Source organism: Amblyomma maculatum, chromosome 1, assembly GCF_055883805.1.
Source record: "Amblyomma maculatum isolate TAMU_Amacu chromosome 1, ASM5588380v1, whole genome shotgun sequence".
NCBI classification, from domain to species: Eukaryota; Metazoa; Arthropoda; class Arachnida; order Ixodida; family Ixodidae; genus Amblyomma; species Amblyomma maculatum.
Window position 1 is genome coordinate 29,747,384 of NC_139344.1, and position 12,105 is coordinate 29,759,488.

A 12,105-nucleotide genomic window follows, 5' to 3' on the forward strand; every position below is an offset into this window, starting at 1 on the left:
AGGCCTTGCCGGAACGCCCAAGTGGCAACTACCCCAAAAATCTCGCCCAGAGAGCAACTTGCCACTCACCATGAACCAGACAATATGAATATATTATCTATGCGAACTTTCTCACGGCTCCGCTAGAGGACAGCCTGGAAAAACAAAACAGCCATGTGCAACAAATGCGACAGCAGTGATGTGGGGTGATGCATTTAAGGACCGCGGTCGTAGCCGAGTGTGATGTACTTAGCGGACAATGAAGTGAAGAGCGCAGGAGCAAAGCAAGGGAAGACGAGGAAGATAGAATAATGCTGGGCGTTCCAAACAACGCCCATGTATATATATATATATATATATATATATATATATATATATATATATATATATATATATATATATACATGGGCAGATGTGCAGAAAACATCGACGTCTTCAATTTAGCGGCCAGGCATAGGAGCACTATGCTATCGTCGCAGTCGATCACGCCTCGAGTGGAACTGCAACACGCTCTCGTTCTGTGCAGTAAATACCGTCATCAACATCAAGTTCGACCTGCAAAACACTCTCACGCTGTTGTTTGAACATTACCATCTTTGTGACGTTCCATCGGCACCACTTCTACATTTAAGCTAGGTAAATACGCCATACGCATGCGCCATCTCGCTAAAGAAAGAGACCGCAGCCGTGCCAGACCAAAACCACCTAGACAACTTCAAGGCCTCGGCACGGCGGCGTGACGTCACGCCAGTGCGATGGGCCTGCAAGTCGGCTTCGCCCATCCGCTACGCCTAGCCTTGTGCCACGAACGCTGGGACTGGCGCAAGCAATTTTTTTTAAACCATAATCATTGCGCACAGGCACAACCAGTGCGCGTCGTACTGATTATGGTTTAAAACAATTGCCACTTTTCATTAATAGCAACCTAGCTAAATCAATATTTTACTTCTACAGAAGAACACTTAGAAGTGGCACAGAAATGACTGGTGCTTCGTGGTTCTTTGCAGTCAAAAACCACAATAAAAAGTGATATTCTGTTATGGTTTGCTTGCACTCGTTGACTACTTACATGTCCTCAAAAGGGCTCAGCCAGCGCTCTTATTGTCCTTTGTGCTATTAGGTCACTTTTTTCATGGACTGAAGTTATTTTTGTATAACGTATGGATGGTATTCATTTTCACAGTCCCCTTACTGGGGAGTTGAATAGCAACACAACATTTTTAAGGCCGAGAATAAATTTATTTCACACATACAAACAATTGTGCTTAAAAAGGCAAGATTTCTTCAAAATTCATTTCAAGGTTCTTTGCTGAAAGCAATTTATCAACATGACAGTTTCATGCACAAACTATTGTCACAGAACAAGCCTTTACAGTAGTGTTTTTTCCTTCTTCATTTCCATCAGCCTTGTTTACAAGTGTTCAGAGATTTCATAAAATGCTGAGAAATTGAAGAAGCTATATCCAAAAATGAAATGCTTGACACATGAATGTTAAAAACGATGAACTGATAAAGTACAATAGCTCAGAGTGCCCCAAGAAGAAGTAGGCATCATTAAGGCTAAAAAAACAGCGAAAGCAATTCCTTCAACATGTGGAGAAAGAACATAATCAAATACAACTAAAGTCTGCAGTATAGGTCCGCTCACACTCAACCTGGCCACAAAAATTCCGCCATGGAAAAACCGCCCATTCTGAAAGCCTTCGTTGCTGTCTAAACAGATACCTAATCACATGACGAAATTATAGAAGCCTTATGATGCCTCTCAATTTTTTTTAATAGTCAAACAATAAAAATCTTATTTCATTTCCAGCTGTTTGATCAGCACTGCGGTACCAGATGCTTCGGACCGTGGCCAAATGCTAGCAACTGCTGTGTTTTAGTTTTGCCAAGCTATAAATACCATAGACAATTTTTAGAGTCCATAAGCACAAGCATACACATAGCTAAACAAAACAGAACCACATAAATACCAGACAACAAAAGATCAGCATTCCTCAGGCCTTCAAGGTTTTTAGTTTCCGCTCATTCTTGGCATGGAACAATTTATCATTTTCTCTGCGGCACAAATTGTTCAGTAGTGTATTCGCTGCAGCACTTATGACAAGCTCCATCACTTCCTTTGCTGTGTGACCAAAATCGCACACATCTAGGTCATCAATGTCTCCAAGGGCTGAAAATGCAAGGGCAACAAGAGCATCCTTCTGCCTAGGAAGGCTAAAAAACTGTGTGGAATATTCTGGGGCCCTGAGCTTGTCCAGTACAATTTCTGTGAAAAGCACAGCGTTCACAACAGTGGCTCGTGGGAACTTGAGTCCTCCTCTCGACATGTTTGCGATCAATGCATTGTCTGCATTATCTAGGTCTACATCTTGCAGGACAAGGTTTTCCCTGCAGGATGTGCATGCTAGTTTCTTTAAAGCTGCATGGGCGCAATAGCCAGCGACATATATTACCGCTGGCAGCCTCGAAGCTTTTGCCTCAATGTCAGGATCAGCCACGGCAACACGAAATTGATCTTGCAATGAGTGTACATCTACATCTACCTTTGACGCACTTGAGTGACTTGACGCTTGCACCATGTCCAACTCAGGCAAATCTAGAACTTTTTGCAAACGAAACTTGTTCTCTGACTCATATATTTGCGTGGTGGACACGTGGTAGTTGGCCCCTGACAGTTGCCGGTACTTGCCAAAGCGATCATCAAGGCTGTCAGTTTGGAATTTTCCCAAGAGCACATAACTAAAACCAAGCTCTTCCAAACAATACACGGCGAGTTCGTGCAAGGCATGGGTAGTGTGGCTCAAAGCAGGGTGTGTTTCTCGCGTCAGGCGGCCATTGTAATGCTTGAGGCTTGCCCAGTGGTCAAGCCAGTGAACTATTCTGCTCAAGAATTCAAGCTGAGGGCATGAGGTTGATGTTATTGGGCCTTGCAACTCAAGTCGAAGCCGTTCTCCTTTTTTTGGCGTTTTGACATTTATTACATTTATTACATTCCACCAAGTCAATATGGTGTCAATGTATTTGGACGCTTCCTGTGCATGCTGGAATGAAGCTGTGTTAAGAGCAGCAACAGTCGATAAGTTAAAAATCTTCAGGGCCAGTTTAACATTTTGGCGCTCCATGTTTGACGGGTTCAATGCCTTTAAGGTAAGCGTTGGCGCTACCTGTAAAAGGTCATTTTTCTCGGCTTCGTGAAGCTGACACAATGCTTTAAAGGGTGGTTGTAAGTATCTGGTTGGGCATCGGTACTTTTTGGGTCAGGAAAGTAGATGCACTTCCCAATGTTGCGCTGATTCAGCCAGTTATTCCTAATGCACTTAATCAAGTGAACCGGATCTATGACGAAAAATAGGGGGCGTAATGGATCAGCAGGTTGCTGGTACACAATGCTGAGCCTTGCGGGCTTAGCAAAGAATGACATAGCTTTCCTGTTTATGGAGTTGTTGTCTGATATCAGTGCTACGATTTTAAAACCAGATGCCTCCAGATCAATAATAAGTTTCCGAAGAAAGTCATCCAGCACCCTGGCATCAATTTGTGTAACAGGTAGAATGTGTACAACATCTTTGTTTGAAGAAAGCAGGCTCTGGATCATGAATACATGGGCTGTTTTTGCAGGGCTTGAGGAGTTAACAGCAGCACCTGTCACGAAACCAGCCTTGTAATCAAAATATGCTTGAAGGTGCACTTCGTCTATCATTAAAGTCACTGTCCGTTCATGCTCTTTGTATGTGTTCGCAACCCGCTTCGCATAAGAAAGAAAGTTAGCTCTGTTGCAGGACTTACATCATATGATGAACAAAGCCTTCTGACTGTGTCAGGGTGCGGCAACTTAAGTTTCATTGAGCTTCTAAAAAACTTGTAAGCGTGAGGTGAAATCGTCGACAAAAGGCTTGCAAAAACTAAAAAATCTAGGGGATATCGGTTAGCATTGTTTAAAACAAGATCTACTTGGCTTTTGAAGAATTTCAGTAGCTCGAAATGCCATTCTTGCAACTTGCATGCAGAATGTTCATCACTCACTTCATCCAGTAAAGTTGCTACCAATTGAAAAAGATGATGAATCTTCTCAGAAGGCTCAGTGGAGATATTCCTGCGACTGTCTTCAATCATCTGTAGCACTCTTTTCAAATCTCTTAGATCACAAAGCTTTTCAGGCACAAGCACGTCACCACATTTGCTCAGGCGAGTTTCACCAAAAAACACTTCTACGCGAAGGTCCGATGACACAATCACCGACGGACGGACTGCAGGAGCAGAATCAAGGGTCAGATTCAAGAAGAAAACCTTCCCATCCTTGTTGATAATAGTCCAGAAGTCGGAATTTTGAAGGCTTGGCAAAGCGTCGAGCAAATCGGAGAAACCATTTACCCTGTTTTTGGCATCCTCTTCAGCTTGAGTCTGCTTCGAAAGCAGTATTGCCTCTTGCATTGAAGCATCTTCCAAGCGGATCCTTTTCTGTTCTGGTGCTTCTCGAACCGACGCTTGTGGTCGAGATAAATATGCGGGGCACTTCGCAAACAAATTTGGAAGTGCAGTTTGTTTCAGGCCAATGGTTTTCAGCGGAACTTCCACAACTTTTCCAGTGTTTATATCTGTGTAGGCAGTTGTTTTCAAGTAGTCCGTTGGCAAAAAATGCTTTTCACAGAGCTGAAATAAAATAATACAATCAAATGAGCATGTAACTGGACAAAAGATGGCATTAACGAACGCGCCGACAATTTCAGAGACCCTTTGGCTCTGCTGCGGAAGCAATAAAGATCGTCAACACGTGCGTTATGATGGTACCGTACGTAACAGAAATCATGCATTAGCAACCGTCAGCGGATAAACCGCACGACAAAAGCTTTTCGTCTCAGAACACCATATAACAACACAAAAAGCAATGCTTACCACTGTGTACTTTGTTGGCAAGAAGTCTTTCCGGGGAACAGATCTGGTCCATGCTGCCCGCATCGTCGGGTCAGTAGGAAACCTGTGCACTCGGACACTTGGGCCGCCGTCATAATTTGACTTGCAGTTGGGTGCACAGCATGAGCCAGGCATTCTTGCATTCGAACGGGTGAAGAGTAGCCCACAAACGACCAGCAGCAACTTCGTAAGCTTGACTTACGAACGCTTACGACGCGCCATGCTTACCGATGCTGTGATGCTGTCAAAAACATGGTAAAAACGTGGTTCTCGCCGCCTGCCGTCTGAATAAGTGTTGCCAGCAACTGACACAACTTCGCTCAAACCAGCGGGCGGCCCAAGTATTAGGATTATGTATACATATATGATTCGCTCTATACTCCAATATTATTGTCAGTTAAAGGTTTATGTGTTTTGATTTGTATTCATAATTACAAAACTGTCTAAAATTGAACGGGAAACATAAAGACTGCGTTCCAATGCACGATCCTGCAATAATTTTTTTGCGAGCCGTAGAGTCACGCTCAGCCAAGCCAAGCCAAGAAGGATAAGCATGTTTGCGGCGCAGGCCAAAGCGCAGGCGTGCGCCGCCGGCTGGGCTTCTCCCATCGGACACAGCCATCCTCCTATCGTGACGTAGTGGTCAAAGAGAGGAGGTCGTTTGGGGGCCTTCTCCCTCTTCTAGGTGGCTTTGGCCAGACAGGCTGCCGAGAAAATAGAACCGTAAAGAGCAGCCAGACTGGTTCGTTGCCGAGAAGCTTACCACGCGAGCCAAGATCGAAGCGGCAGCAGCGACACAGACTTAGGCCAATGGCTAGTGTTCGTGAAAATTGCTTCGAAGATAGTTGAAACTCTACATTTTTGTCATATTTTTGTTTAATGCGGATTCTGGGTAAAGAAAGGCGCATTATACATCTCACGTTTCGATAGAGACCTGCATTTGTTTAGGCAAATATCGCACTTTCCCTTCACTAAGATGTTTCTGTATTTTTGCTGATGTTTTGCGGAAATGAACGCGCAGTACTTTCCTTGCCTCAATCAGACCTATTGTCATTCGAACTGAGTTATAGTCGATCAGGTCCAGCTCAAAGCCATTTGGACCCAGCGAGGAAAACGCTGAAGTTGCGCCTTGACTAAAATCTCCGTACTTTCTAGCCTGTAGCGCCTTGCATGGACGTCCACAGATGCCTAAAAACCGCTCCAGTGCAGCTCAGTTCTGCCCTAGGCATAGAATTGTTAAGTAATACTTAGAAGAAAAGGTTGCTTCACCGTCTTCTGGAGCTTCTTGAAGACGCACTTCATCAGCCGTTGCAATGCCGGGAAGGCGAGGTTTCGACTCAAAACGTAATTCCGACTGCAGAAATATAAAATCTTTCTAAAAACAAAAATATTGCAAGGAAACATTTCACAATCACCATGTGTTTAAGCAAAATCTGCCACCTATACATAGCAATTATGCGCTCAAAAATAAGTAGGTGTAATCGAGCATTCAATTTACTTATTGGGACCGAGCGACCGCTTAAAACATTTTTTGTTGCGTTTAACGAGCACATTTTAGAGCAAACTTTCTTTGAAAAGTTTGTTAACGGCTAACATAATATACTTTAGGAGCACCCATTTTGAAATTGCAAAATGCAGAGGCGTTTCACTAGTGTCATGTGGGTTCACGCCACATGAGCCTTTTGGACTAGGCCGAAATGAACCACCCCGAGAGGACCTCACAACACAGCGATTTCCCGCTTATCATCAGAGTAGCGCATAACGTTCTTTACTGCAACGACCTGTCGATACACATACGCAGCGACAAAAAACGCATTGGTGAAGGCGTTCTTCAATTTTAATTTGCTACCCCGATCGATACGCAGAACATGTGTGCTGTTATCGCAAATGAGATAACTCGAAGTTATTACACTAGCCGTCATTATATTACAACATGTTGTAACGTAACCATGGTAATACAGGTGACGGAAGCGCGCCCCAAAGCGAAACAAAAGATCGTTTCCGCTTGTCGATCGTAGAGCCAGAAATAATACAAAGGCAGTAAGCGCACATGTGACTTCACGTGGAGTAATCGACGCTGTTGACATTGAAATCTGAATACAGCTTTGAATTTTACCTCACCGAAGTAGAGTTATTGTACTTGCGCTTTCTTTACGGGGATCGTACTCGTCGCATTGCAGACACTGCAGCCTTCGAATTCTTCGGATCACAAATGAGCTGCGTGCATGGCTGGGGTACCCACAGGACGCCAATGTGTGAAAACTGAACTGAAGGACCAAAAGCTTCGAGAACACTGCGAAGGTCTGCACTGGAGAAATGCGAAAGCATTTGCGTTGGGCATGCAAATGGATTTTGCGTAGAACTCCGTTGACTTTTGATGCGTTCAGTGGAATGCTGGTTGTGTTCGATGCAACGCTCGGTCGTCCACAGCGAACGATGTCGCTCCACTCAGCACTTTTGTGTCATGACTCAGCACGTTTGAGTGTGTCCTATTATCTCTGTTGAGTGTCATGATTTAGCGCTTTGAGAGTCATGAGTCAGACCTCTTGAGAGTATTGAGTACACACTACTATGTTAACTACCTGTCGTCAGCTGGTTCATCGGGGCGACTCTCGCTACGCATTTCAAGATAGTGTGCTCGACTCTTGCATTACAATTGTACCGTACAGTACTACAAAGGGCCAGACAATATCGTAGCTGATGCCTTGTCTAGGCTACCTCTTCAGCTTTCTGCAGCTGAACCTTTTGACGAGGAAATTGTCTCCCTCGTGACTCCATACCTCGGAAAGGCTGACTTACCAGCAGCTACCTTGCAGGACACTTCCTCGCAGCAGGTTGTCAAGTTCATTGCAGATAGGTGGCCCATTAATACGGCTCTACCACTTGAATTAGTGCCTTGCTTTGCAAGTAAGGACGAACTCTTGTACGTGGAGGGTCTGGTCTTTCGTGACGAGCGTGTTACAATCTCAGCATCTTTAAGAAACAGGTTCGTACAGCTCACGCATAAAAATCACCTAGGAATAGTCAGAACTAAACAACAACTCAGAAAAAGGTACTGGTGGCCTTGCTTAGACAAACAATTCGAAAGTGCAGTCAGAAGCTGTTACATTTGCCAGGCCGCCCCACTGACAAGTCGGCTAAACCGGTCTTTGCACCGCTCCAACCGGTTCCCTTTCCGGAATCTGTTTGGGAAAAATTGGACACGAATATAGTTGGTCCCTTGCCCCGTGATCCACCAGACCGCAAATTTTTCATTACATTAGTTGATTATTATTCTAAGTGACCTGAAGTTTGTTTCGCTAGCGAGGTAACTTCTGACGCTATCATAACTTTTCTTTCTGAAGTTTTCAGCCACGAGGATTTCCACCAAAGCATTGCAACTGACAGTGGTCCACAGTTCAAATCTCAGCAGTCCGAGGCCTTCCAGGCAGAAAGGGGAATCAAGCAATTCTGTTCATCTCACTAGTATCACAAGCTAGAGGGCAGGGAGAACGATTCAACAGATGGCTAAAGGAGCAAATTCAGCTTGCTCAACTCGAGCACCGCCCATTGAAGAAAGCCATCACAGAGTACTTAGGTACCTACAGGGTGATAGCTCAAGCAACAACAAGGGTATCACCCGCAAGGCTTTTACTTAACCGTCAGCCTCGCTCCTCCGTTGACATAACGAATCTTCAAATAGCTCCTTCAAACTCCTCTTGCAGTCGTAGTCTGAGAGCTAAGGTATTCCGTAAACAGCAGCATATGAAAGAACACGTGGATGCAAAGAGGGGAGCAAAGCCTCCATGCATACCAATTGGAAGTAAGGTAAGGGTACGCTTGCCAGGAAAACGTCTTAAGTACCGAGGTCCCTTTACAGTGCTCTCCAGGGTATTGCGTAACGCATTTAGATTGAGCGATAGAAACATTTGGAATGCTTCCAAATTAGTCCTCGTACATGCAGAAAGCAACTATGATGGTAACCAGTCCACACAGTCCCCCGACAATGCCCCTTTGTTACAGCAGAGAGCTGAGTTTCCTTCGTATGAGATTCCTACCTTGGCCGCAATTCCCATTCCCGCAGAGCAATCATCTCCAGCTAACGTGCCCAGTCAAAATGAAGTTTGCTTGCCTTGGCGGTCCAAAAGGCGGCGGCAAAAACCGCTCTTCCTGGAGGATTTTGTCCTATCACTTGTTCTGCATTTTCACTTTTCCGCATTGTCATATGTTGATATTTTTTGTTGTGCAGTGCTTATGCCGTGACCTTCTTGGGGAGGAGAGTGTGATTGCATTGCCATGTGTTAATTCTGCTTACTCCTCCGGCGTTGCTTGTTAACACTCATCACTACGTTTAGGAGGGCACCCTGTAAACTATACTTACCGAAGTGTATATGTTTGAAGTTTTGGTAACATTCTGTTAGCACGCAGATGTACACTTGTTCATTATTTTCAGTTGCGCATACAATTCGCTATTTTATTTCAATGTCCTTATTGAGCTTTCGTGGTGCTTGCAGGTATATGATTTGCTGTTTTAGGATAGCGCCTGTTGCTTTCCACTACTTGGTAGGCGTTTCATGTTTTGTGTGTCAATGGTTTTCCTGTGCAGGGGGGAAGAGCGTGTGAGTGTGAATGCATCGCCAATTCACTTTTTTTTTGCTATTGGTTGCCCCAACCTATTTGGAAAAACTTTGTTTTGTCAGGGATCTGCCACTCCCCTTTTGTTGTTGTTTTTGTTTTTTTAAAGGGGGGCGGCGCCACCGTACTCTTTCTCTCGTCTTGTACTCTCTCTCGCTCCCGTCCTGCACCCTCTCTCCTGAATTAAAGGTTGAGTCTGCGTTTGGCTGTCGTGGCGTACGGTTGTCTGTCTCTTGCTGCACGCCGCCGTTCGGCGGGCCATGTGGCGTCCATGACATCCACGCAGACACAACAGCAGCCATCGTCATGGTCACTAGCACCTTTGTATCCTTTAAAGGGACACCCAGTCGGAAAAAAACTAGAGAAAATTTTCTGATGTTACGACAGAATTTCTGTGCGGTTTTTGACGGGAAACATGTTGTGACAACAGAACATTCTGTAGTAACATCAGAAATCTCTGTTGTTACAACAGAAAAGTGCTACAGAACTACAGACAACAGAAATATACTAACAAAAAACTACAGAACTACAGAAAAGTACTACAGAACTGCGGAAAAATCTGATGGTTACGACAGAACTCCAGGATATTTTGTCGTATTTTTGACACAGTTCTGTAGTTTTTTTCGACTGGGCACTGGAGCACTTTTTGCGAAAATCGGGCTTTCAGCAGAAACCCACAGTTTTTCATGCTGCAAACTCGACTATCAGGTTGAAATTAGGCAGAAGAAAGCAGAAATAGCCTTTTTTCAGCAGAAATACGCAGCCCGCGCGACGGGGCTCACCGCGGGTCACGCCGCCGCCTGTGATTGGCCAAGACGTCGGGTGACGACATTTGGAGGACCGGGAACGCTGCCGATGAGGCTCCTTCGCTGCGCTGTGTGCTGATCGCAGCTCTCTGCGCTTTGTGAATGTCATTATGGGATGCCATTTCCACACGAATGATAATCGGGATTTTCATCGCATGTACTTGTGTGCTATGTGCTGATCGCAGCTCTCTGCAGCTTTGTGGATGTCATTATGGCATGCCATTTCCACACGAATGACTATCGGGATTTTCACCGCATGTGCGCGTACCAGATGCGCTCCCAAACGATGCAGCACTTCCGTTGTGGGAGCGTCGGTTTGGAATGAAAACTTGCTTTGGTTAGAGTAAGGCATTTTGAAAAGTAGCGAGTGTCATTATTAGCAGAAACTACATAGCCCTCAGCGAAACCTCGGCGCGTATATTACTGGAAAGGAAGGGCAGCCAACCATGCCCTAGCCGACTACCTCCGTCTCAATTAGCCTCTCGCCCCACATGAAAGGTCATTGTTGTGAGAAATGAACCCAAGGCTTGGTGTACCAAATCCTTCTTTGAGTGCCAGTCGCCGTAACTTGGGGAAACGAAGAATTTTATAGAAAGGGTGAATCATTACACAGCTGCCACCAGACAAATGAACAATAAGCGAAGCGCGGTTGCCGAGCTCTGCAATGCATGCGAGGCATTGACGGGCAAAGTCAAACGCGCAGAATGCTGCTTGAGTCATACGAGATTTAGCAGACGTAGAGAACCTTTCCTTTTTTATCGTACTCTCACAATACACATTTAGTGAATTGACGGCTGACGCATGTTGAAAGCCAAGCTGAAGCTCCTCCGCACCCATACCTTCAATGGAAAACCATGTTCCGAAATGTGTTTTCACAAGAGCCTCGTCATTTTCATTTCCAACGTAATTTGCATCCTCAAACAAGACAGGACTATGTAAAATGATTAGGCAGCAACGGGTGCAAAATCACAAAGCCATATATGAACAACTTCGATGATTGCTTGCTTGGACGCATCGAAGGAAACCTAGCTCTGTGCGCTCCTTGCCTGAATGCGCCCATACCCAGCTGAGTGGTACACTCCTTATCTTCTAATAATGCTCCCGTAAGGGTTCCACGAACCTATCAGACACATGCTGTTCTGGAAAGGATCCCGCGAAGCGTTCACAACCTAGCTGCGACACAGCAGTGGGCTTTTCATAATTATCTACTAGTTTGCAGCAGCACGCGCTGATGAGTTGGTCATGTCTAGTACAGAAGCCCTTGCGCGAAGCTTTTGCGTAAAAAAAATGAGGCACGCGATTTCAACCATGCGCCGATGCTGTCTGCCCGTCCCATCGCAAGTTTCCACTCCATCAATAGATCGCAGTCAACGCTAAACGCAACGGTTCACATACAAATGAGGCCTGAATAGTCAGAAAGAAATGGAACTACGAAGTACAAGTCTTACCTCCCTTTTCTTCCCCTAATAAATGTGGTTCTAGGAAATGATGACTGTCCCGACGCTTTTGTGCAAGGAAATAAAAAGAACCGCGTCATGCCTTTTTGTCAAAGCCCTATAGAAATCGCATTAGGAACAAACAGCATGTAGTCACAGTAAGAAAAAGGCTTCGAGTAGAATGTTTCCTTTGCTCGGCTCGAATTTATCTCTCTTCTCAGCAAAGCCGCATTGCGCCGGGAGCTTTTAACACAATGGAAGATTACATCGTCGCGTCCACAGCTGTTAGTGCATCCAAACACATGCAGATTTGTGTTGTATCAGGTGCAGAACACTAAGTTGATGTGTTTTGTACG

At 45.0% G+C, this 12,105-nt stretch overlaps 1 pseudogene; it reads right to left on the bottom strand.

Annotated features, from left to right (window-relative positions):
- Nucleotides 1–4,022: 4,022 nt before the first annotated feature.
- Nucleotides 4,023–5,029, bottom strand: LOC146202019 (uncharacterized; annotated as a pseudogene).
- Nucleotides 5,030–12,105: the final 7,076 nt, after the last annotated feature.